At 35.1% G+C, this 27,810-nt stretch overlaps 1 long non-coding RNA gene across 4 annotated transcripts in view; it reads left to right on the top strand.

Annotated features, from left to right (window-relative positions):
• Nucleotides 1-27,810, top strand: part of LOC109499145 — a 319,375-nt gene that overhangs the window by 136,102 nt on the left and 155,463 nt on the right. The gene's annotated exons all lie outside the window — the stretch shown is intronic.

Below are 27,810 nucleotides of genomic sequence, written 5' to 3'. Positions count from 1 at the left end.
TAATTACCAGATGGAAAATATGCCTGCCTGGTCCAGTCAGTAGAACATGCTACTCTTGACCTTGGGGTTGTGAATTCGAGCTCCATATTGGGTGTAGAGATTACCTAAAAAAATAAAATCTTAAAAAAAGAAAGAAAATATGACTTTGGCCCTACAGGTCACAGAAACTTTCAATGAAAAGATAAACAGCGCCCCCTGCCTGCAAGATCAGACATTTCTAATTCATCTTTAAATCCAGTGTACTGTTAATTGTAATAATGAAGTTTTAGCTAACGTCTCTGGGTAGAGTAATCCCTCTCTCCCTTCTACCCTCAATGGTAAGTCAGAAACTGAAAACCACGAGATGTTCCCCAACTTCAAACTATCAAGGCAGCCTGTCACCATTTCATAAATTAGAGCAGGAAACACAAGGTTTTGGGGTCCCATATACAAAAATACTTCTTACTGCAATCACAGTAGCCAGAGTTACATATTGTGCCTGTTTTATAAGCCTCAATGGGATGAGGCTTATGCCCACAATGGGATGAAAAGAAAGTTAGGTATTTGTTCCCCATACATGCAGAGTGGTTGGTGTGTTTCCCTGTATAACAGAGAAATTCTGAGATTAGGAAACCTTGGTCTTATTGAAGGGCTGCTGGAAAAATTGCCATCCTCCTCTATGGGGAGAGAATTATCTTTATCAAACTGGAGAGAAAGGATATCTACACTGAGGAGAGAGAGGCATCTCTATGTTTACTATCCTAGAATGTAAACAAACCTGGTGTGGGGGTGGGGGAGATATATCTCTCTTACTGAGGAATGTAGAAGACACTACCATTAATCAATGGCTCCTTGCTTATAAGGACATTCTTGAAGAGGTAATCTGGAACAAATTGACTGTTAATGATATACAGAAATATGAATTATCTCCCATCAATCATATATTGCAAGTGCCTTCTCTATTGAGAGAGAAAGATAGAGAGAGCCTGAGTGTGAGCCAGGGAGGGGCAGAGAGAGAGAGGGGGAAAGAGAGAATCCCAAGCAGGCTGCACTCTGTCAGCTTGGACCCCTAGCCCGGCTGGATCCCACGAACTTTGAAATCATGACCTGAGCCGAAATCAAGAGTGGGACACTTAACCGACTGAGCCACCCAGGTGCCCCGCAAATATCTTTTTTTTATAACACTTTTTCACTTTTGTTGTAATAATCTACATTGTAATCGACATTATAGGTTTCACTTTTGTTGTAATAATCCACTTGTAGTACACATTTTGCTAATGTGTTGTTAAGAAAATAGTGAATACAATTTTATTAAAAGAACTGAACATTTGTTATTTCTGCCATCAATACCACCCCAGGCCATGACCTCATACATGTACTAGTAAACATCTTTTTCACAGCCTTTATTCTTGTAAACATCTCTTCCAGTTGTGATACGTTCTATACAATGTTGCTAGATTATTCATTGTAAACAAATTAATAATAATATGACCATAAAACCTATGGAATATAATAAAATTCTGTTTACTCTTAATCAAAACTATCATGTTTTTGTACTACTTTTACTCTAATCCAGTTTTTGCCTATTATTATTCACTACAACCAAAGTGAATGACTCTATTCTCTCACCCATCCAGTATTTGTATTAACTGTCCTTCCACCGAGTCTGTATAAACTAAGGTGCTTCAAAATTTTTACATTATATACACTAGTGACTAATTCTTTTAGCTTTTCAATCTGAAAATGACTTTGCTTTCATTTTTGAAGAATATTTTCACTAGATATAGAATTCCAAAATGTTTGTTGTTGTTGTTCTCTCAACACTTTGAAGATGTTCTATTGACTTTTAGCTTGGCTTGTTTTGTATAAGAAGAAAGTGATTGTTTTCATTTTTTCTTCTCTTATGTAGTGTGTCTTTATCTTGCTTCAAATATTTTATCTTTGTCATTAGTTTTCAAAATTTTGAATATGAGATATTTTGGTATAGTTTTCTTTGTGTTTATGCTTCTTGGAGTTTTTTTGAGTTTCTTCGTTCTGTGGGTTTATATTTTTCAATAAACCTGGAAGACATTTGGCATTATTTATTCAAATATTAAATTCCATATACTTCAGATTGCTTGATATGGTCTCAGAGATCACCCTGACTTTGTTCATATTTATCAGACTCTTCTATTCAAACTTATTATCCTCTTCTGCATTGTCTAACCTGCCAAGTCCATCCTCTGAAATATTTTACTTTACATTTCTTTTAAATTTTTGAGTATTTACAATAGATGTTTGATATACTTGTTGGCTAATTTCATGATTTCTGTCACTTTGTAATTGTATTAATTTTTATTCTGTGTTAGATTTCTTTTCCTGTTTTTTTTTTGCATGTCTAGTCCATTTTGATTGGGTGCCAAACAGTATGAATTTCATGAATGTTGAACTATTCAGTAGTACATGACTATTCCTAAATTGTGAGTTTTCTTGGTTCTCCTTTGAAAGTTTTGAGAAATTTAACTTGTCCTTTATATCCATGCTTGTCTCAACCCAATTTTAGTGTACAGAGTGAATGTAATAATTTTTATACAAGGAATCATTAATTGAATTATAATTTTCCTGTTCTTCTAAAACAGTGTCAAAAGTCACACATAAGATTTAAATTCTGTTAATACAAATATTCCAGTTACTTAATGAAGAAAGAATACATTACTTTGTTTTTTGAGGATTAAGGTAAGACAAAATAACATTCATAGGAAACAAGGAAGATCAGATGATTTTCTAAATACCAATTTGAAACACTTCAAAAGTAATGAAAACTTACCTTCTAAAAATCTTTTTATCTACTTAAAGTAAGATTTGGTACTCAGTGTACAATTCTATGAAATTTAACAAACACATAACTGACACTGAATTATAAACACAATCTAGGTACAGAACAGTTCCATCAATTCCAAAACAATCTGCTTTGATACACACACACACACACACACACACACACCCAGTCTCTAGAAATTCAAAGTCCAAAGTCTCTCTCACTGGGCTAAAACAAGATGCTGGCAGAGTTTTTTGTTTTTTGTTTTTGTTTTTGTTTTCCTTCTGGAAACACTAGGAGAAAATCTTTTATCTTCCCTTTTTTTCAGTTTTTGGAGGCCTTTTTTTTTTTCTTCAGTTTTTACATTTCCTTGGTTCTTGGCTCTATTCCATTGTCTTTAAAACTACCAAGATTGGACTGAGTCCTTTTCACATTACTACCTCTAATTCTGTTTCTTCTTTCTTTTTAATTATATAAGGGGCCTGGTAATTACATGGGGCCTACATAGATAACTCAGAATAAGCTCCATATTTTAATATCCTCAATTCAATTACATTGTAAAATGCCTTTATCGCTAAGGTAAAATATTCCTAGGTTCTGGGGAGTAGGACATGGTTATATTTTGGGGACATTATTCTGCCTATCACAGCATAGTTTACATACTCTGGCTTTATGGAAGTATAATACTTTTGGTGTCTTCTTTGATGTTCTCCTGGCCTATCATTATGAAGAATGATATTGTCTGTAATTCTACTGATTTGAAGGTACAAATTGAATGCTCACCTTGTAGGCTTATATTATTTATAAAACATTTTTGGCAGAGGTTGAGATTTCAGGAAAATGATTTGATCCAAAGTTTATTTCCATACATATAATAATGAACTCAGCTATGATGGAATGCTAATATATTTATGAAGTATGTAGTTGTATCTTAAAGCCATTTCAAAGAAGCACTGTAACATAGTAGAAATAATCTGGCACCTGAGTTGAAATAAGCTATTAGTTCCTTATACTACTAATGAGTCTAGAATGCTGAATTTCCCCTTAAAATATATAGTATTCTTATTTAATATCAAGATGTTTTCTTCTCACTTCCATTTTGTCTAATCTGTGACAAATCTACAGAGCCAGAGACCTAGTTCATGTTATTTTAAACATTACCATCTTATATTTCCTGCATTGATATCCTTAGAGTTCTATTTGTGTCGTTGAGTTCAGAAAAGAAGTTAAGTCCCTGTGACCCCAGAACAATTTGTATCCAGATGAAAAAAAATTAAAAATAAAAAAAAGGAATCCAAGTTTGTGCTCAGCTTACATGACCCTGAGAAAATTATTTAGCTTTGTTTAGTTATCTGTCTACTAAATTTTATGTCTTTTTATAGACATTATTTTGTGACAGTGTTAGAATTGTATTATAATTATGACTTTTAGCTCTTTCGAGTTATTATTTCAGATATGCACACCTACATGCAGGGCTGCTAAATATATTATGAATTGGTAAAATCAAGGCTACACTATCATGTTGTAGTCTTTGAAGAAAAATACCAATTTATTTTAGCTTAGCATCCAAGAAATATTAGGATACATATTTTCACATTGATATTTTCTCTTATTTTAATATAAGCACACATATATACAACCCATATTTTAATGGATCTCATAAATTAGCTAGCTGAAGTAGAAGAGAAAAGGAATAAAAAGTAGATCTTATGCTGGCAAGACACTCCAAATGTGAAGCTATTTTTGTTTAAATGAGAGGTATTTAACTGGATCAGTGTTTGAAATTTCTTTTCTTCTATCAGTTCTTTAAGTATGAATTTGACTTAAAATACATAATAATATATATGAACATTAGTTCTGGGCAGCTGACTATGCTTAGCATATCTTTGAGATATTTTGAAATAATTTCTCCGCAGTCTGCATTGCCTGACACATCTCTTTGAAATTTTTTCTGAAAGAAAAATTTTATGCCTCACACACAAAAAAACTGTTTTTGATTTATCATTTCTTATTTTGCAGAATCTTGTTTGAGATCAAAATTTTGAGTAACTTGGAGCTTAAGCTTAAAATATTCTCTGTGAAGTATTTGAGTCATAAAGGCTAATGTGAGAGTATTGTTTTCAGCTATATTTCAGATTATAAGTGTATTTTTAAAATCACAGAAATCTTAAAGGACTTTTAAAATAATATTTGATTTCAAATTATGGGACTTTAAAAAAGATTTAATTAGTTATATCTAATTATATAGTTACAGTTATTGGTAATCTGTCTAAACATAGGGATGTGAATCATCTCTATTCCCACAACATATATTCCGACAGGCTACTGAGAATGTTTTATGTTCATTGTAATTTAATTTATGATGTTGATTACTTAATTCAGTTACTTTAGTTGAAAGGTGACAGAGTCTGATAATTCTTGTTTTCACAAATTGTAGCTATAAATTTTACCTTAATTTTATTTTAAAAGCTCTATCTATAGAAATACTAAACACATTTTGAATTGCTTTACTATGCCACAAATAGGGAGACATTTAATCACTTTATAATAAAGTGTAACTATCTGTATCATCTGTGTGAAGCTCATTGCTACCTGAGACTAGCATCAATGTCTTTTTCTATTCCAAAGGAAAATTAAACAAAATATTTGGGTTATTTTCCAAATAGTTGTTGTATGGTAATTACTTTCATAGCACACAGGTTTGAAAATAAAGTTCAAAATATAGATAATAAATAAACTACAATCGATTCTATTATCCATGGTAGTTATGCATTGTAAAATCTCTAAAAACACTGAATTAGCAAACATTGAATCGTTGCTCCTAGAGAACAGGATTTATCGATTGATTATAATCTTAAATCATAAAAACAACACATCCTGGTAGATTTTATTTCATTTTACAAAGAGAAAACACAGATCCAGAAGTAAATTACTTTTCTGAGGTCTCCCACTGACAGGTGCCAGAGTTGGGATTTGTGATTCGAACCCCATCCAACTAACCCTAGAGTGAGAGCTTCTTGCACAACACTACACTGCCCTCTACCATCCTTTGGCAGCATCTGTATGAGAGCAGTGCAATTCAGCTAGGAACATGGCGCTGGGCAAATCAAACCCTCCACCTCCACTGCCCTTTGCTCTATGCATGTCAGCGAATTACCCTGAAGCAGTCGGAGTATTGATTTAGGGGTTACAAATAAATTTTAGCCACTAGGCAAACTGGAATATACAGCATCTGTGAATAATGAGTGTTGGTTGACTCTTCTTTTTGGTATTCCTTTCTAGATTATACAAATAAAAATACTTGTATTTAGGAAAAAATAAGGAACTCTTGGGGCCAAGATGGCAGAGCAGCATAGAAGTTCTCTGCTATTGTCATCCCCAAAATGCAACTAGATCAGCACCAAACCATTTTTCACACCTAGAAAATTGATCTGAGGATTAACACAACAGTTTGCATAACTTGAGCCACAGAACTCCACAGGTATGCAGTGTGGAGAGGTGAACTGTGGAGAGAGAAGCTGTGGAGGGTAGGGAGCTGTTTTTGCAGAAAAAGGACAGAGAAAATGGGAAGAGTACAGGAAAAGCACTCCCCCAAAAAGTAGCTGGAGAGAGAGAAAGAAAAAGTGGAAACACCCACAAGTGATTGAACAAGAAAGGGTGAAAGGAGAAAGGAAAGGGGGGAGCACAGTCACAAATTCTATAGCTTTATACCTGGCAGTGCTCTGGTGGGAAGGATGAATCCCCAGGAGCAGTGAGGTCCAAAGGGTCCATGGGCCACATGGGAAGAAGTGGTTCCCCTGCTGGGAAGGCATTTGTTAGAATCCTTGTGGCCTTCCCACAGATCCTAGTGGACCCTGGAAAACAGCCATATTTGCTGGTATTGGAACAAAGACACTAGGGTGCAGTGAAACCTGGCGCTGGTTGTGTGTTGTGATTTACCATAATCTCTGAACCTCTGCTGCTACATGATCACGTGAACTTTTTCTGTGGCAAGCCAGCACCTGGCCACTATCTCTGAGTCTCTACAGCAACACCATCACGTAAGCATTCCCTGGGGGCAAGCCAGCACCCAGTGATTGCCCAGCAAGATCCTCCCCCACAGGGTTGGAGTGGGTCCAAACCCCAAAGCCCTCAGAAGTGAGGGGTTTGGAAACACAGTACCATGGGAGCACCTGGGTGGCTCAGTTGGTTGAGTGTCCAACTTTGGCTCAGGTTATGATCTCACGGTTTGTGGGTTCAAGCCCCACATCAGGATTTGTGCTGACAGCTCAGAGGCTGGAGCCTGCTTCTGATTCTGTGTCTCCCTCTCTCTCTCTGCTCCACCCCGAATCATGCTCTGTCTCTCAAAAAAAGGTAAATGTTAAAAAAAAAAATTAAAAAGGAAACACAGCCCATCTGAGATAAAATTCATGAAGGTGGTGCCACCTGGCAGGCTGACGACTTGGACACAGACAGTGTAGAAGTGGGGAGTAGATGGAAGCCGGAAACAAAGGAGGGATGCTTGATTGCTTGACGGTGAGAGCACAGAGTTCTGGCACTAGAGACTGGGAAACTGAGTGATGCCATTTTCACCTCTCCCACGCATGTGCATATATGCACACACGTGCCACAATGATCCACCCCAGTAAGCTAAGCAGTGCCACCTAGTGGAGAATGGAGCCATTACACCAAGCCCTGTCCAGTTGCGCCAACCAAGCCCTAGAGGACCACCACAAGTCTCTCTGCCTGCTTAGTGTACAGACTATAAAGTGCTTCATAGTTTGACTTCTAGGGGAAACTAGATATAATTTCCTTTGGATTTCTTTCTGTTCACCGGTTATCTATTCTTTTTTTTTCCCCTTAGTCTTGGATACAGAAAGAGAAAAAATTGCTTTTATTTTCTGTTTTTGTAAAAAAAATTTGTAAACTTTTATTAAATTTTTTATTTTTTTGTAATTTTTAAAATTCTATTTTACTTTTCTCATTTCATCTTATTCTATTTTATTGCATACATTTTTAAAAATTTTTGAGGGGCGCCTGGGTGGCGCAGTCGGTTAAGCGTCCGACTTCAGCCAGGTCACGATCTCGCGGTCCGTGAGTTCGAGCCCCGCGTCGGGCTCTGGGCTGATGGCTCAGAGCCTGGAGCCTGTTTCCGATTCTGTGTCTCCCTCTCTCTCTGCCCCTCGCCCGTTCATGCTCTGTCTCTCTCTGTCCCAAAAATAAATAAACGTTGAAAAAAAAATTAAAAAAAAAATTTTTGAACGTTTTCTTACTTTTTTCTCCTTTTTTTCTTTTCTTTTATTTCCTTTTATTCTCTATTCTAGCAAGCTTCTTTCAATAACCAACAAGCAAGAAATTTTAAGGGGGACTCTCTGAGAGGAAAAAAGATGAAACAAAAGAAAAAAGATCAAAACGCAACTAGAATCTCGCTTACTTTATTTGATTTTTTTGCGTTGTTTTTAATTTTTTATTTTCTATTTTCTGTTTTCTTTTTCTTTCTCCAAAATGAGGAAATGAATGAATTCACCACAAAAGAAAGAACAGGAAGAAATGACAACCAGGGACTTAACACATATATAAGCAAGATGTCTGAACTAGTATTTGAATCACGATAATAAGAATACTAACTTGGGTTGAGAAAGCATAGAATCCTTTTCTATGGAGGTAAAAGAAGTAAAATCTAGTCAGGATGAAATTAAAAATGCATAACTGAGATGCAATCTTGAATGATTACCACAGTGGCAAGGATGGATGAAGCAGAGCAGCAAATCAGCAATATGGAAGACAAAATTATGGAGAATAATGAAGCAGAAAAAAGAGGGAAACTAAAGCAAAAGAGCACCATATAAGAATTAGAGAACTCAGTGACTCATTAAAAAAGGAATAACATCTGAATCATAGGAGTTCCAGAAGATGAAGAGAGAGAAAAAGGGGCAGAAGGTTTATGTGAGCAAATCATAGCAGAAAAATTACCTAATGTGGGGAAAGATACAGACATCAAAATCCAAGAAGCATAGAGAACTCTCATTAGATTCAACAAAAACCGACCATCAACAAGACATATAATAGTCAAATTCAGAAAAAACACAGACAAGGAAAGAATTATGAAAACGGCAAGGCTGTCATTCAAAGTAGAAGGAGAAATAAAAAGTTTCCCAAACAAAAATTGAAGGAGATTGTGATCACTAAACCAGCCCTGCAAGAAATTTTAAGGGGGACTCTCTGAGAGGAGAAAAGATGGAAAAAAAAAAGACAAGCAACAAAGACTAGAAAGGACCAGAAAACACCACCAGAAACTCCAACTCTGTTGGCAACACAATGGCAATAAATTCTTATCTTTCAATACTCCCTCTAAATGTTAATGGACTAAATGCTCCTTCAATCGAAAGACATAGGGTAACAGAATGGATGATAAGAAAACAAGATCTATTTATATGCTGTTTACAAGAGGCCCATTTGAGACCTAAAGACACCTTCAGATTGAAAGTAAGGGGATAGAGAACCATCTACCGTGCTAATGGTCACCAAAGGAAAGCCAGAGTAACCATACTTACATCATACTATCTAGATTTTAAAATAAAGACTATAACAGGAGATGAAGAAGGGCATTATATCATAATTAAGGGATCTTTTCACCAAGAAGATCTAACAATTGTAAATGTTTATGCCCCAATGTGGCAGCAGCCAAATATATAAATCAATTAATTACAAACATACAGAAACTCATTGATAATAATCCCATAATAGTAGGGAACTTCAACACCCCACTTACAACAACAGACAGATCATCTAAGCAGAAATACAACAAAGAAACAATGGCTTTGAATGACACACTAGACTGGATGGACTTAACAGATATATTCAGAACATTTCATCCCAAAGTAGTGGAATACACATTCTTCTCGAGTGCACACGGAACACTCTCCAGAATAGATCACATACTGGGAGACAAATCAGCCCTCAACAAGTACAAAAATATCGAGATCATACTATGCATATTTTCAGACCACAACGCTATGAAACTCAAAATCAACCGCAGGAAAAAATGTGGAAAGTCAGTGAATTCTTGGATATTAAATAACGTAAGGGAAAGGAAGCAAAAAATAATATAAAAACAGGGAGGGGGACAAAACTTAAAGGACTCTTCAATAGAGAGAACAAAGTGAGAGTTGTTGGAGGGTTAGTGGGTAGGGCGATAACCTAAATGGAGGAAGGGGCATTAAGGAAGACACTTGTTGGAATAGTGTTATATGTAGGGAATGAATCACTGGATTCTACTCCTGATATCATCATTGCACTATATGCTAACTTGGATATAAATTTTAAAAAAATTAAATAAAATAAATAATTTAAAATAATGTTAATTTGACAGTCAGAAAAATTAAAGCAAGAGGCAATAAAGGGAAATAATAAAATTAATTCTCTTAGAATAGCATTAAACACCCATAAACACACACACACACACAAAATATCAATGTAGTCACAGTAAATATAGTGATAATTTTGGAATGATTCACAGGATTTCTCTGAGAATAATTGAGATAATTTTAGGGCTTCATTAATTTTTACTTTTATTATTGAAATTTTGGGGCAACAAATATAAAATATTTGCACTAAATATGTGCACTAAATATCTGTATTGTGCCACACAAGATGTCCTTGATGTTCACTATTTCATTTAATACTTGAGGCAAAACTTTGAAGCAAGCATAGCTATCGTTCAGTTAGGCAAACAGTTTCATACAAGTTAAATAACTTTTCTAAGATAAAAAAAAAAACAAAACAAAACTGGAATGTGTCTGAGTGAGAATCCCGAAAGCAGTTACTCACAACTCCAAAGCTCATGGTTTCTGCAGTCCACCACAGCTCCCTAGAGAAAATACTTTATGGGACATATCGCTTTTAATTAGATCTGTGTGTTTAACTGAATGTCCAATTTGCCTGAGTGAACATTCTGTGAAAGTATAACTGGCCGTCTGGCCCAATATTGTATCTCTGGTTCCTAGTAGAGTGTCTGCCACACATTAACAAGTTGTAAATATTTGTGGATGTTATACATGAAAATAAATGGATTAATGATATCCTAGTTATAAAAATTAGCTTCCAAAAGTTTTTAGATAACTATATTATTCAGCTCAATTTTTTGTTGCTTTTTTGTTTTTTCATTTTTGTTTGGGCTATGTACACTGTGCCAAAACTGAAAACCTAAATTTTATAATTAATGACTGCTCGTGTTACTTTCAGGTTTTTAGGATATTTCTGTATGCAGCACGGGGTTCTCTTTTGAACCATTTCCTGCCATTACTGTGCTCATTGATGACTCTTTATTCTACCTTCTAAGTCTACATTGTTGGCAAAGCTCTGGCTGAACACTGTGCCCATTCTTAAACAGCCATCTGCATGTGCCCAAGAAAAATAGCAAAGAACAGAAAAAACCCTGTCAGGCTCTTATTCTTTGCCAATTTCTTCATTCAGTTTTACTGTGTCCTATGAGTGCTAATATAAAATGGGTATTCTGATAGCTTCACTTCTCCTCAATGGTTTGTGTTTTAAAGAAGCAGGAAGAACAGAGGCACAGAAAAAAGGAAACAGCTAGAGCTGTCATTACAAAATACTGGATTAATATATATTATTATGAGATGTATGAGGGCAAAAAAATACTTTACAGAACATATTTTAATACATGTATCTGTAAATATATATAGTCGTACTCAGGCTTAAATTTTGTTGTAGATACTTAGACATATGTAGAAATATCATAGAGAATAAATACAATCACTTAAATTCAGAGAAGTTGACATAGGAAAACTCTAAAAGAAGGAAAATTTGCTAAACAGTTTCTTACATGAATGTGTTTTACTAAAACGCTACATACATTGATTTAAGTTTAGAGCAAAAACAATGTTATGTACATAGTATTATCCTTATAATTAATGCATTTTTTCTTGTAATTCATCTAGTAAGAACATGGCTACTAAGACATTCTTAGAAACATGTAGATTTTTTTGTTTGTTATTGTTTTTGTTACATTTTAAAGAAAACCATGTTTTGAGAGAGGATTCTGCTAGCGATGTCTTTTCATTTAGGCTTTCTGGCTCTATGTATTAAAGATAAAGTTTCTTAGAATGAACACTTTAATAACTGGAAAAATCCTTGTTACTCATAGGTGTAATGTTTTCAAATATGTCCCTTAGAGATGCACGTTCTTCAGGAGTGCCTCAGGGAAAAAGCTGAAGGTGAGGAAGGAGAAACCAAACAGACAATCTTGTATTGGTTTATAGTTCGGTATTTTAAATAAGAGTTTATGGGGCACCTGGGTGGCTCAGTTGGTTGAGCATCCAACTTTGGCTCAGATGATGAACTCACTGCTTGTGAGTTCAAGCCCCAAGTCAGGCTCTATACTGACAGCTTGTAGCCTGGAGCCCGCTTCAGATTCTGTCTCCGTCTCCCCTGCTCCCACTCTGTGTCTCTCTCTCTCAAAAAAAAAAAAAAGAAAGAAAGAAAAAGAGTGATGTGCTTAGGGGCACCTGGGTGCCTCAGCTGGCTAAGCATTTGACTTCAGCTCAGGTCTTGATCTCACATTTCGTGAGTTTGAGCCTCACATTGGGGACCATGCTGAGAATGCAGAGCCTGCTTGGGATTCTCTCTCTCTCTCTCTCTCTCCTTCTCTCTCTTCTCATCCCCCACGTGTGTGCTCTCTTTTTCCTCTCTCTCTCTCTCTTTCAGAATAAATAAACTTAAAAAAAAGAGTTTATGTGCTTAAAGAATCTGTGCTAACAAAAGATTTGAGAGTCATTTATCTAGCCTAGCTTCCTTAGCACTAGATCAAACACCTGTAGAATGCTAACAAGTACATAGTCTGGTAGATTACAAAGAATTTATGTTGGACACTATTTCGGGGAAATATTCTTACCTGTATTTTGTGGAGCACATGATTTGCAAAGATTCTAAACAGGATCCTCTCCTAATTTTCTTCATGAGACCTGAAATCCATACAGCACTGAATCTGACCAGTAATGTCGGTTTACTTTTTCATCTTGTGCCAGCGTGATGCCTGGCACATAATAGGATTTCAATCAGTATTTGTTAAAAGAACAAGTACTTGCAGAAAGCATTTCTACACAGCAGATGTTCCAAGCCACATGAAATCTTTGGTCAGAGAATGCTTATTTCCTTACTATGTTTTTGTTTTTCATTTTTGTTTTCCACAAAGGAGAAGAAAGCTCAGGTCCTTTTCTCAAAGGAGAAATAACACAGAAATAACACTTATGGGCCATTTTTATACCATCTCACTCTATTCTCCCTTTAGGATGCTGAGTGGCTTATCTTATTTCTGAGTTTCACCTCTATTGGTTCCATTTTCAAAGTAACCATTGCTATCAGTGTGTTCTTACTGTATTTCCCTTTCACCTTCGAAGTGTCCTCTCCTCCTCTGATTTTTATCCTCTGGCCAAAACTTCCAGGTTGGGTGGAGAAGTGAGTGTGTTATGATGGAAGAGTGTTAAGTCATTCTTCGTCCTCTCTACCTGAATTAAATCAGGGTTGTGAGAGTGGTGGTCTGAGTCCCAAGTAGGATAGAAGGCTCCATCATATTTTCTACTCTAGCTTTACAAGTAAGAATTGATAACTGTGTATGAATTCCCATTTGAATGCTTTCGTCAGTTATCATTTCATCAGAACTTGAAAGGGAGAAAGAATGATTAATCAGCATGTTCAGACTACAAATATTATGTAATACTATCTCATACTTATTTAATGTATGTCAGATTCTTCTAAGAATTTTACATGAATTCATACATTTAGTCCCCACAGTAGCCATTTGAAGTATCAAGGATTGAGATGAGAAAACAGAGGCACAAAGACATCAGGTAACTTGTCTACAGTCACAGGGCTAGTTAAGTGGCAAAGAAAGATCTAGATATTCCAGATTCAGAATACCTTAAACATCATACCTTAAACTTGTCTACAGTCACAGGGCTAGTTAAGTGGCAAAGAAAGATCTAGGTATTCCAGGTTCAGAATACCTTAAACATACTGTTTCTCTAACATTATCTGGCCTTGTCTATGCACCTGCAATTAACTAGAAGCATCTTGAATTAGAAGTCTGAAGACCTGGGGCTAATTTGTTACGTATTTGACTTCCTGAACTCACAGTTAATGAGTTCGAGTCCCTCATTGGGGGTGAGCACGAGCCCAGCATCAGGTGAGCTCAAGTCTTGCTTCCCTCATTTTCTCTCTGCTCCTTGTGAGATTCTCTTTCTCTGCCCCTCATTCAGTTGCTCTCTCTTTCTCTCTCTCAAACAAAAAAACAAGTCTGAAGATCTGGGCTCTGGTTTCTTTGAATCTACTATGACCTTGGAGTTTTATTGTCAGTTGTAATGCTACACTTTTCTACAGGTTGAAAAAAAGTGCTGGTTTAATGGGAAGGAAATGATGAATTTGGCTTGAGATATATTTAATATAATGGCATAATGGAAGAATTCAACTGAATTGCAAACTTACATTGGGGACATGGGCTAGAATTCTTTTTTTGAAATAGATCTTTTGGAGTCATTTTGCTAAAAATGAAAACAGATAAAATTCTTCATTTATAAAAGAAATGGCAATTTGCAAGACTTTTTCTTTCACATCCAGTGTCACATGTGCAAGTTATTCTGATTTCTATTTTATAGAATTTAGAAGACAAGCTCAAAAAAGCTAAATCAGTAGTGTAAGGCCACAAGTTTATGCTTACTCTCTCTAATTAGGGTCAGATAAAAAGCTTGGGTGATATTATATTTTAATTTAATACAATTTAATATGTTTTATTATTCTTATAAGTGAAATATTCTTTGACACAAAAATGGAGTGGGAGCTATATATGATAGAAAATTGTATAGCCATATAAAATTATAATAAGAAATATAAAAACATGAAGAAAGTTGCTTCTTTAGCCATTCCCTCACATAAGCATACTTACTTTGAATCACAAATTTAGCTATCAATATGTTTTTTCACTTTTACAGGGAAGAATACGCATAAGTGCTTTCTGCATAAAAGCTGTCAGATTCCAGTGAATTCTTTATTTCAATGGTATTATATTAATGGTAATAGCTAACACTGATTGTGGTTTATGTGACAGGCTCTGTGGTTATTGTTTTACATACATCCTTGCACTTCCTTCTTTAGACAAATTTTATAAAGTAGCTTCCATGCTGGCCGGCTGGGGTCAGAATTACCAGGTCACTAAGAGTTTGAGAAACTAACAACCAAACTACATGGCTCTTCTCTGTCAATAAATTTTAGGTGATTCTGGGCAACTGATGTCACCTCTCTGGACCCCATTTTCTTATCTCTGAAGGGGGAATAGTAATTGAGTTTGTAAGATTGATTGTTTTGAAGATGTGAACATTGCCCGGCAAAGAGTATCCTTCTGTAAGTATAAGCTACAAATGTCACTTTAAATATGAAGAAAGCGAGGCTTAGGAGAGATGAGTGTCCAAAGCTAGCTACTGTAATGAATCCGTATTTGAGGCATTCCTTAAAATAAATGTCCTTTCCAGCCTTCTAGGCCTTGATAGTTGGCTCGTTTGGATGCTTACCTTTTCATCCTCTCTAGTAGGGTCTGGTGTCCCTATCTATCAGCTCATTTTCTGTCTGCAGTGAGACTATTAGCCTTCCCTACAGGTTTGGAACTCCTTAACCCTACCCCACAGACCTTGAATAGCCACAACAACAATCACAGCACTAATTGCGTGATTTCTCTGGGAAAGATAATATATGAAATGCTTTTTATATTTTTATTTCATGATGATTATATTCATTTTGAAGATGTGGAATCTGAGATACAAAGTATTAGTAACTTGTCATAGGCCACATAGCTTCTACATTCCAGTTGGGATTTGAACTCAGATCTTCTGCATCTTGAGGCAAATATGTTAGCCTCTGTATTATAGACCTACCCTGGAAAACTAAATTGATAGGCATGTTCCATGAGAATTTGTGCGTCTATAATACTCAATTGTTGACTGCTTGTTTGGCTCAGACAGCTTATAACATGGTCGTCAATGTCAAAATAGAGAGCAGGCCATTAGGAAGCAAGGAACATCAGCATTCCTTAGAAGTGCTGAAAAGCAGAGCACTAACAGATATGCTAAATCTGCACAACACTAAAGTAATAACTCAGCTAATGGAAAACATGAAACCATTAGATAATATAATAATGGGTTTGGAGAAAAGTTAGAAAAATGCATTCTTAGGAATTTTTGTGAATTTTGGTTAGATCTGAAGGTTGATACAGTATTCAGCAGAATACTCCTTCCTTGCTATTTGGTATGCAGCGGTTTGCAAATTATTAGTTTTCTTTGCTGATGCTTCTAATTTAGTTGCATTTCTTAGCTTGTTATGTTAAAGCACCTTTCCAGAGAATAACTCTTTGTGAAAACACTAGCCTAATTAAAGTAACTGGGTTCTACTCCTGATTCTGATGTTTTCCAAGGTTTGACCTCGGACCAAATACACATTCTCTGGGCCATTAGTACATTTGTCTCTAAAATAATGGAATTGGAAGTAATTACCAAGGCACCTGGATTTTTCAGTCTACATCTGGTGTTCCATTACTTTATAATTCTTTAAAAGTGATAACTTAAAAAAAATTTAATGTTTATTTTTAAGAGACACAGAGACAGAGCATGAGTAGGAGAGGGGCAGAGAGAGAGAGGGAGACACAGAATCCGAAGCAGGCTCCAGGCTCTGAGCCATCAGCACAGAGCTTGACTCAGGGCTTGAACCCATGAACTGTGAGATCATGACCTGAGCTGAAGTCAGACGCTTGAACAACTGAGTCACCCAGGAGACCCAAAAGAGATAACTTTTTAATGGATATATGTAGGAGACACCATTTGTTTTCATTCCAGTACTCATCAGCTTTCTTTGGATAATATGTTGATTTTTCCCTGATAGGCCATCTCTGCTTCCACCCTTACACTAAGCTCAATTATTTTCAGTAGATCTAGGGTTATGGTATGGCTCGAACTGGGCCCTTTTAACATTGTGTTACTTGACCACGGTGACTCATTGTGTTTTACTTTTGTATATGATAATGACGATACTGGAAAGGCTGCAGCAATGGCAACAATGAAGAGACAGTTCTGGCCATGGGGCATTGGACCTGGCACTCACCAATTGACTTGGTATTTTTGTTACCATTTATTATCCTATAAAGCTCAGTATTTTTTTCCATTTCTGTTCACACCCGAAGCAAGAAAATTTGGATGTGCAGTGTTTGTAATAGGGCCACTTCACCAATGCTGGAGACAAGAAAACTGAAGTTAAGCAAATAATAATAAAAAAGAGGTAACATTTATTGGGCACTTACATGTGCTAGGCAATGTTCTCAACACATTACATGTATTATCTTACTGTATTTAAAAGTAATAAAGTAATATGGTTCTTCTAGTTCCACCAAGTGGACATAATTACTCTGCTTATTAACTTTGGCTTTTTGAGCCAGAAGAAGAAATGGAATATAATCAGTAACGTATTTGCCATAAAGGCACATGACTTAATGAGGAAAAGGAGAGCCATATTGTGTCTTAGGAATGAATAGTAAGTGTGATGCATTAAAAGAAAATAAAGAATGAAAAAGTAAGTTGAGTTCAAAATGTGAAGGTGTAAATTAAGGAGTTTAGATTTCATTCTGTAAGAAAAAAGAAACCAACGTAACTTTTTAAGCAGCATTCTAGCATTACAGCATTTGGGGAGGGAGGGAACCCATTGCAAGAAGTGTGCAGATTTGCCTGGGATGGACTGCTTCCAATTTGTCTTCAGGATAATGGAGTTAGCAGCTTGTTCTATCTTACTGTTTGCTTTAGAAGTTAGGCAAAAGAGAAACAAAAATTAAATTCAAATAGTGCTATAAAATATGTATTATTATTATTATTAAAATGAAGGATTTAGAAAGTTATGGGACTTACCTTAGTCTTGTGATTGTCAATGGTAATGAAAGTGAACTTTGCTCAAGATTGAAAAATACTATAATAAAGGTAAAGCTTTCCTTTCTTCAGTTAACCTTAATGAGGGAAACTGGACAGGAACTGTTTTAAAAGGATGCAAGAGTTTATAGTTGATGCTTTTTGTATGTTCTGTTAAGAAAGGAAAACAAAGCATCAGAATCAGTGTTACAAATCTGGTTAGGAGAGGGGGTAAAAGAGACATACTCACTGATAAGATAAATAACGGTGACATTGATCAATTTATTGCCTCTCAGCTGTTCTATTTCTCCTTTGTGAGTTGAAATAATGTTAAGTTTTATCAGTAAAGGGCTTTGCCGGTAGAGATGCTGGAGGAGGAAGGGGCTTTCTCTTCCTGGTTCTGATGTGTTTCCCTTAGCTTGTAGCTTCTGTAGCTCCTGGCTCTGAAGTACAAGGCAGCCAGCAGCACTCAGCAACAAGCAGTTTTCCCTGGCATCCTTTTTGTTTAGTTCACAGCAAATTCTGAGAAGTGGCACCTCCCTGTGAGTGTCTTTGCCAGATACCCAGAGGACAGGTTCCTAGCAAATTCCAGAGCCCTGCACCAGCACAATGTCTCTGTCGTTGTGAGTCATGGTCATGCCTTCTCCAAGAGATCTGGATTCTGGCCCTGGCTGTGGGTCAGGGCAAGTAAGGAGGGAACACTACCCTGGGTGCTTTCTCTCAACCATTTGGGTAGTAATTGTCTTAATCAGTCCAGGCTGTTTTGACAGACTATCATAGCTTGGGTGGCTTAATCAAGAGTGATTTTATTTCTCCCAGTTCTAGAAGCTGGAAGTTTGAAATCAGGGTGCCAGCATGGTCAGGTTATGGCAAGGGCCTTCTTCCAGGTTGCCGGCTGATGACTTCTCCTTGCACCCTCACCTGGCAGAGACCAGAGAGGAGAAGCAAGCTTTCTCATGATTCTCATAAGGCACAAATTCCATTCATAAAACTTCACCCTCATGATCTCATCTAATTACCTCCCCAAAGTCCCTACATCCTAATACCATCACATTGGGTGGTAAGGTTCTAACATAAGAGTTTGGGGGGAACTTGGGGGAAAACATTTAGTCCATAACAGTGGTTATTATGTATTATATGATATTATCTTTGCTATTATATTATTCATTGTATCTGTGACTCCTATGTTATTCAGAATTCTCTTTATGTCTTATTAGCTAATCCCTTGTTATTCCAATCTCTTGCTACAATCAATAATTGTTTATGTTAATTTTTTTCTGTTCAAATTACTGTGTTTTTATCTCCTAAATGAACTCTGATAAAGTAGATAAATGGGATAAAATGGTTATTTGTATTAAAGAGATAAATAACGTATAACTCTTTGCAGCTTCTGATTACTATAAAAAATTTGCTTCTTTTTTCTAATGATTCACCTGCAGATACCAATTTTTTTTAAAAAAGGTAAAGCTTAGATTTGAAATATATTGCTTTGCATTTTGTTCAACTTATTTTATATTGCAGATTTTATATCTATGTTATGGAGTAAGTAGCTAACTGATGCAAGTAACTTATGTGGAATAAAAACTAAGAACTAAGCAATCATACCCACGCCTTACCAATTTGTAAGCAACTTATTAAGTTGCTTATTAAGGAAGCAACTAGCACTGCTCCCAATTTTTCTGAATGACTTTTACATGAATCGTTAAAGATAACTCTACTGTGCTTTCGAGGTATACTCAATACCAATTCAAGTTATCTAAACAGAGCTCCCTATATGCCATTCTAAAAAGTGACTTTTTTTTTTATACCACAGCACTTTTCCATTTACTGTTTTATTTTATTCTAAGTGTTTATTTTTGTTCTGGTATGATAACCACCTAGTGGAGGTTTTCTTCAATAAGAAGAGGAACCAAAAATTGGGCCATTATAAAAACTCTTGGGGCTGAAAGAAGGAGAATGAGACACAATGATTGCAAATTGGACGGTTTCATGATTGGCTTTCATTGGTGAACAACTTAAAACATTTTTTTGTTACAAACACTGAAATCATGTGAAAATTAAACATTCAATAACAGTAATAATTTGATATAGCTTGTATTTAAGTATGAGAAGTCAGGAATAATATAGAAAATTCCTATGTAAAGTAAAAAAAAAAATTGGATTTGATTACTTTGGGTTCTTTCCAATACTAAGTACTTTAAGTCTATAATGCCTTTAGTTCTTATTTATAATATTATTCCTTTTTAATTTCTTATTATGAGTTGCTATGCAGATGCATGTGAAATTATACATAATTATACCTTATAGTGATTCTAATATGTAATGTAAAAATTAAAATCCATTACATATTTTTTAGAATCCTAAATATGGATTATTTAAACATACTAATTTATAAAATCTTAATATTGTACATACATTTTAGAATTATTTTTTTCTTTTAAAAATGTTACTTTCAAAAGCATTATCTATTCTGATACCTTTCTAGTGAAATCAAAATAGTGTAACATATGCAGACATGTTAATACATAAGTGCTGAAAATTGCAGTGGAATAAATGAGTTTGAATTCATTGTCATCTCCAGCCAAATTCTTCACATCTAACCTAATATAAAGAGGCTATAAAATGTAATATTCTTTAATTCTCCATATTTCAGCTTTAGCAACCTACATGTGGAGAAACATCTAATATTAGCTTTTCTATTTACTGTGTAGTTGGTTGCTGTTTTTTAAAATAAGAATTATAACTGCATTTTCTTTTGGCTTCAATTGAAATACTATGAAATGTTTTCATAAGCTCCCATTTAAAAGTATTTTCTTATTGCGTAATTGCAATATAATGGCCTGCAATTGCATTAAGCATTTGGAATGAATAGGAAAGAATCGAGTGAAAGCAAAATGAATCCATTAAGTCTTTGTGGAATAGAGACAGGTCAATAGACAGAAGCCCTAACTGAAAACATGTATTTATGTAACTATATGACATGTTCATTCCTAAACTTTCTAGGTAAGGCCAAAAGTGAGGTTATCTTTATACAACCTAAAAGATTATCCCCAGATTTCATGGGGGGATAAATGTTTGTCATGGTAGTCCCCTAGAAGGAGGTTATGATATCCTTGTCTAGTGTGACTCTGTTGGTATAATAGACTGGAGGGAGATGAGAATGAAGTCATGGAGATACTTGTGAATCCAGAAATCGACCCTGCCATTGGAGATCAATCCATACAACCCTTGATCAGATATAATCTAGTTCGAGTATGTCATTCAGATAGGATAGAGGAATGGAAGAGAATAGGGGAAATTTCACTCATGCCTTTGGAAAAAGACAAGAAAAAATATTTTAAAATTCTCTGATTGTTCTTCATTAAAATGGTAAAAATAATACTATCTTGTAATGTAATGTTAACCAGGTATTAAATACGTTATCCCAGTTTTGGCACAGTTGAAGTTTCTTCATTTAAGCCTTCATTCCCTCAAGGCCAACATTTTACTTTTTCGTTAAACATTTTGGTCAGATTCTGGGTTTTGAGGGGTTCTAGTGCCACAATTTCTCCTGGAGTTTTTTATATTTTAGCGTTTAGGCAACCCTAGATTGTTGACTTAAAACAAACTTGTTTCACCACCCCACATGGAAATACTTAGCACCTACTTTCAATATATGTCATTTCCTATCTCCAAATTATTTGGTAACCCTGGTAATGGTAACCAGTTATATAAGTATTTGGGACCAATATATTTAGGCAAATGACTATACCCACCACATCCAAGTTGTTTACCTTGTGAAAAAATGATTCAGCTCTTCTTGCATCATATATTTTCTGGACTCAGATCTTATAAAAACCTAGCAAGGATATACTCATTACTTTTCTTTCATGATCTCTCTATATAAAATTGGAAATATAACATTTGTCAGTAGCCTGTATTTTCATTTTTAGTCTTTTGCACGGAAAATACAAGATTGAATTTGCCTGGACATTTAAGCATTTTTCATATCAAAATGTCCGTTTCTTGGTGGTTTTTAAGTTTCTTTAGACCTTCTCCAAAGCTCTCATTTTTAGTGTTAAATGTAAGTAGACAATTTTTATTTAAGGAATACTTATTGGTGAACACAATATGGTATGTCCTATAGGGATATAATACTGAATAAGATATAATCTTCATCCTTATAAACATTGGATATAAAGGTAAGCACATTTTAGGGCGCCTGAGTAGCTCAGTCGGTTAAGAGTTTGACTCTTGGTTTTGGCTCAGGTCATGATCTCGGTTAGTGAGTTCGAGTCTCGCATTGAGCTCTGTGCTGACAGTTTGAAGCCTCCTTGGGATTTTCTCTTTCTCTCTCTGCCCTGCCCGCACTCATACTCTCTTTCCCTCAAAATAAATAAATAAACTTTAAAAAAAGGTAAATGAATTTTGACCTTTTTCATTTTGCAGGATACTATTCAAATGCAATCATTTAAATAATGTTTTTGCAAATATATTAAACTTTTCAAACTTTTTAAATGGTGGGCATTTAAAAATATAGACTTTTCTTACTCTGACATAGTCATATGGCATTTTCTCTCATCCAGTTGGTAATATTTGTTATTTTTAGTATCAATTACCATACTTTTATTTTTCATATGCTCCTTGCTTAGTTGGGTTTCAAATCTACCGAAATATTCAATGGAATACACAGGATTAGTGTTTTTCTTAGCTATTCCAAGTTCTTTAGTTATTACATGCATAGTAATAACCACCTTGAAGCAGCTCATTCACTGGAGCCAGCTGCTAGGGTCATGTCCTAAATACAGCTTAAACAGCAGGCTCCAATCTGATGAAACCTGACCGGAAATCGTGGAGCAAACAGAAGCCCAGCGGTTGTTCATATTTAAGATTCAGCAGGCACACAAAGCTGAAAGCACCTCTTTGGCTTTGACATTATCAATAGGTCCAATCCTCCATATGCTGATTCTATCGTAATACATAAAATTGGTTAATTCCCTCTGGAAATTAGTAGGAAAAAAAAAAAGTCTCTCCTTGAATTGCTCTTGCTTCTTCTTTTGATTGGCTGATGCTATCTTTTCTTTACCTGAGGATAAAAGGAACATTTTTTTTTTTCAAAAAGGCTGTCCATTTATAAAACATCTGCACACTCTCTGTATGTTTTCAGTGTACAACATGAGAACTGACATGTGTAAATGAAGTAAGGTACATATTCTCCGAATCTAACTAAAATATGCTTAAAGAATTCATGAAGATTTTTGATTAATCCTTGTAGACATAGCTTTTTTATGACATGTGTTTGACATTCGACTGCCAGGTGCGTTGAAGTGCGGGGTGCAGACTTCTGAATGCTCTGAGTAATTATTTCCTCCTTCTCAGGTTCACTGATGTAACATCCTTCTCTACAATAGAGGAGATGACACGGGGGTACACAAACAATACAGGATCCTGATTATGTCACACATCAGTTAAAATGTGATATAACACGGGGACGCCTGGGTGGCTCAGTCGGTTGAGCGTCCCACTTAAGCTCAGGTCATGATCTCACGGTTTATGAGTTCGAGCCCCACATTGGGCTCTGTGCTGACAGCTTGGAGCCTGGAGCCTGCTTCGGATTCTGTGTCTCCCTCTCTCTCTGCTCCTCCCCTACTCACATCCTGTCTCTCTCTGTCTCTCAAAAAATGAATAAACGTTAAAATTATTTTTTATAAAAACAAATGATGTAACACAGGCAACTAATCGCATGAGAACTCATCATAGAAACATATATAGAGAGATCTTTCTATCGTGATAATTCTGAAGGTGACAATTTTGAGATTTGTGGGTTGCTCAGTGTATCCTACAATGGCAACTTCCTCTCGCTTTTGCAAATGTGCTCAGATGATATCTATGAAATGTGCCACAATATATCTAATTACTGCAACCTTTAAAATCAGGATTAAATCAGTCTTGTGATGTAAGTGAACTGATGAATCTCTTCATTTAAAGGAACAATGAAAGAACTACTTTCCGTATAGAATCATTTAGAAATATGACGAATCCTCTTCTTTTTTTATAGATTTTAAACCTAATGCGTATACGTTTCTTATTAATGTATTTGGTGAATGCTGTTCCATTTGTCTTTCATACCAGATATACAGTTTTTCATCTCCTTTCCCATCCCCAGGGTAAGAATTGGTACATTTTAAGCTGCCTTGTTCACAATGCCCAACACTGAACCACCAGCCAATTTAGATGTGGGTTTAATGAATGCTTTTGATTAAGATAATGATACTTATCTAGTTACTATTTACAGATCATTTAGCAACAGTGATCACTTTTCCATTCTCCAGGATACCTTGAGGGTTGTATGCAAATTTGAAAGGTATAAGTGCAATTTTTAAAAACTATTTTCATCTTAACCTTTGTGGTTTGGCTGCCCTCTTCACTGATTCTGGAGCAATTTCCTGGTCTTGGATGTCACCTAAAGTTTATATTAGATGAGTTTACACAGTTTGGAATTCAATTTCCTTCTTGCTGAGCAATTTATTCTTTTATTTTCACTGGTTTTCAATTAGAAACTCATGGCCATAGGGTAGAGAAAATAGAAGTTTCTTTAAGTGGCTCAGACATAAATTTTATCTATTGTCACCATTCCAAGTTGTCATGCTTAGTACATTAGACAGTGTTCACTGAGGTTAGTTTTAATTTTTTTTTTTATTAAATAATGGGTTTCTAGTGAACTTATTTCCGTAATACACTTTAACTACCTGCCTCTAGTCAAACTTACACATATCACTCTCTTAAAACAATGGTGATGCAAAGCCTAGAATGTGCTATTATTAGTACAATAGCTCATCGTTCAGGTATGATAGAAATAAATCTCAAAAATAATAAAATACTATTACTGCCATCACTACAATCAGTTGAGTATTAGCTATTATGCATCAAATATTTACTCTGAATCTTATACACATCATTCCAGTTAAGGCAGTCCTTTTATTTATTTATGAGGTAGATATTTACTGTTACTGAGGTAGATATTTACCTAATTTTACAAATAAGCAAATTGAGGTTTAAAAGTTTGAGAAAATTGGCAAATTAAAGCTATTAAATGACAAGCCTGGCCTTCAAGTCCAGGTATGAAAAATTCAAATATAATTCTCTTAGCCTCTGTATTTTACCCTGTATGTGCACATGGGGCAAAAGTTTGAACAGAACAAAGTTTCACATATCTGGTAGCTAAGCTTTAAAATGCATTTTTAGAGAGCCCTAATTATCTAATGCCATTCTTTCTGACTGGCTATTGCTTGAGGGTGACTAGAGGCAACCGTGAGATTTTTGGGAAGTAAAAAAAATTCTGTCCACACATTTCTTAAACTCAACGCAGTGAGAACTCATTGTCAGAAACAGTAATGTCTGGCTATGCAATCTGAATTCTTCAAATAGCTAATGCAGATCCAGGATTGTAGAGACAGGAGTTTAAAAGAGAACACGGAAAACTTCCAGTCTGTTGGAGTTGCTCTGGTAATAATTCACAATTAATATGGATTCCTAATTAAGTTTGAAAAATTAAAATTATGTATAATAGCCTAGCATATGATTTCAATCTTTTCAAAATCAGAATCAATTTCATAGCACCATACTAGATTGTAGTCAGTACTTTTTCATAAAAATCCCCATATACATGTCCCAAATAATTTGAGGACCAGCTTCTGATCTTACTGCAGCATATTATTCACAAGAAAACTACAGATAATTTAAAATGTGTAGTTTCTATACTAAATAGTTAAGGGAATTTCACCCCTTACAGATAATGCCCCAAACTTCCCCCCTAATATATAAGAAACTATTTTCAGAAAAAAATTTTTGTAAGTAAATCTTAAATTTCCATTTATGGAAATTAAGCTTCATTTATGAGGCTCCATGTCTATCTAGTTCCACTCTACCTTTCCCAGGGATATAAAATCTTTCTTCTTAAGAAAAAACATTTTTTTTTTACCTGATCTGAACTTTGTCAAGAAGATACAGGTTTTAAAAGGGACTTACCTAAAAGCTAAGAGAAAATAAGATAAATACAAATAATACAATATTGATCATTTTTTAATAAAACAAACTTCCTGAATAAATACAGTCAGTGAAAAAAATTGTAAATATATGTAAAAGTAAAACTTGTTAGTTTAAAACACACCCAAGATTCCTTCAAAAAAGATAAAATTGACATTATTGGCCATATGGTGTTGGAACTGGATTCAGATCCCGGCTAATACACTACCTAGCCGCTTGACTGCTACCTGGTTACCAATGTTAATTTTCTGTATGATGTCAATTCTCTCAATCACTCTAACATTCATTTTTCTCTTTCTACATCCTTGATTGATATTTTCAAATTGGTTTTGTTCATACATGCAAATACTTCGCTCAGAAGAACCCAGCTGCCATTTTGTTCCACTTCTTTAACAGAGATTTTTAATGAAATGTTTATACTGAAGAAATTAACACTTGTATAAATGTTTACTGGAAATATATATATATATATATATATATATATATATATATATTGGTTTTTAAGTTTTGTTTAAGGAATTGTGTAGTATGTAGACATTTAAATATTATGAACACATATATCAGTAATTTCCTTTGCAATGTTTTCATTGTTTAAGAATGAAATGAAAGTCCTTTTTCCAATGATTCCATGTATTATAGTCATCATAATTTCTCTTTATTTTGATTTTTTCTATTACATCTTTTATTTCATTATTTTATTTGTAATGTGTAACATATAATTTGAGTTGAAGATCCGAAATTTACTTTTTGTTCAAATTGAAATTGATTTAACATCATCTGTGATATCTTCTTCATCATAAGTTAGATTTTAATAATATGAGAATCTGTTATTGAAAACTTTATGACTTTCCACCATTCTCCATAACAAATGGCTGTAGTTGCATTCATATTTTTCTCTTTCTTTATCTTAATACTCAAAAGGATGTTCCTCTTACTGTATAATGACAATTATGCCATGTGTATTCTGTGGAAGCCTTGTGAATATCACCATAGTTGTGGCTCTTTAAGATATTACTTCTTTTTGTTTCCCCCAGATCTTTAATTTTTCTCCCTCTACCTACTCTTTCCCACAAGTACATAAATGCTCCAAAGATTAACAATGCCAGCAAAATAAAAACAAACCACGATCTCCTTTCAAGACCCCACTCTAACTACATATTATTGATTTTCACATTGTACCTTCTTTTTACCTGTGACTTATAGCCAAACTTCTTGCAAGAGTTACATTCATCCTTTCTCCTGTCCCTACTTTGTATTATTCTTTATTGTACTGTACTGTTTCGGCCCCTGCTATTTCCTTAAAGCTTTTCTTCCAGAATCACCTATGACATTGAATTGCATTACCACCTTTCCTCTCATTCAGCTTCTGGATTTGTCAAGTTAAGTCCATTGTACTTTCTAAATATCTTTCTGCCTGGATTACTGCAAAAATAAGAGAGATTAATACACAGTAAAACATTCCTGGTGAAATTATGGAGTTGAGAAGCAGGATAGTTTCGAAGGAGGAGGAAAAGATCTAACATAAGAGAATGATGCAGACTTTGGTATCAGGAAGATTATAGAGTTCTGATTTAATGGCTGCTATTTTATTTGGAGTCACTGTCTTAGGATTGTTGATCAGGTTTCAAATTGCTACTGTGCAATGGATAAGAGTGAGAGAGTCCATGAGGGGTTGATACCTAGAGTATGTTTGCTCTCTATTGTTTATATGTGACTTTTTCTAAGAAAATTGGGATTCCTGGCGCAGACAAGAAGAAATCAAATGGTCGAGTTTATTGAGTTTATTTTTTTAACCTCTTCTTGGGGCACTTATGTCTCTGGACTTCTAATACTGGAATGCATGTTTTATCAGTAGAATACACCAATAATCTTCTGACTGGTCCTCCTTTTCTTATCGCCTTCTTCTAATGCATCAACACAGCAAATGCAGATTGCATAGAGCCTTGTAAACCATACTACTCTTCTGCTTAAAATCTTCAAATGCTTTTGTTTCACTTATAAAATGATCAGAATCTTTAATAAGGCTTGCAAGACCCCACATCGACTGATATCAGATATCTTTCAACAACCTATCCCAAC

The sequence above is a fragment of the Felis catus genome, chromosome B1 (genome assembly GCF_018350175.1).
Source record: "Felis catus isolate Fca126 chromosome B1, F.catus_Fca126_mat1.0, whole genome shotgun sequence".
Lineage (NCBI taxonomy): Eukaryota > Metazoa > Chordata > Mammalia > Carnivora > Felidae > Felis > Felis catus.
This window is presented reverse-complemented; position numbering and strand designations above follow the sequence as displayed.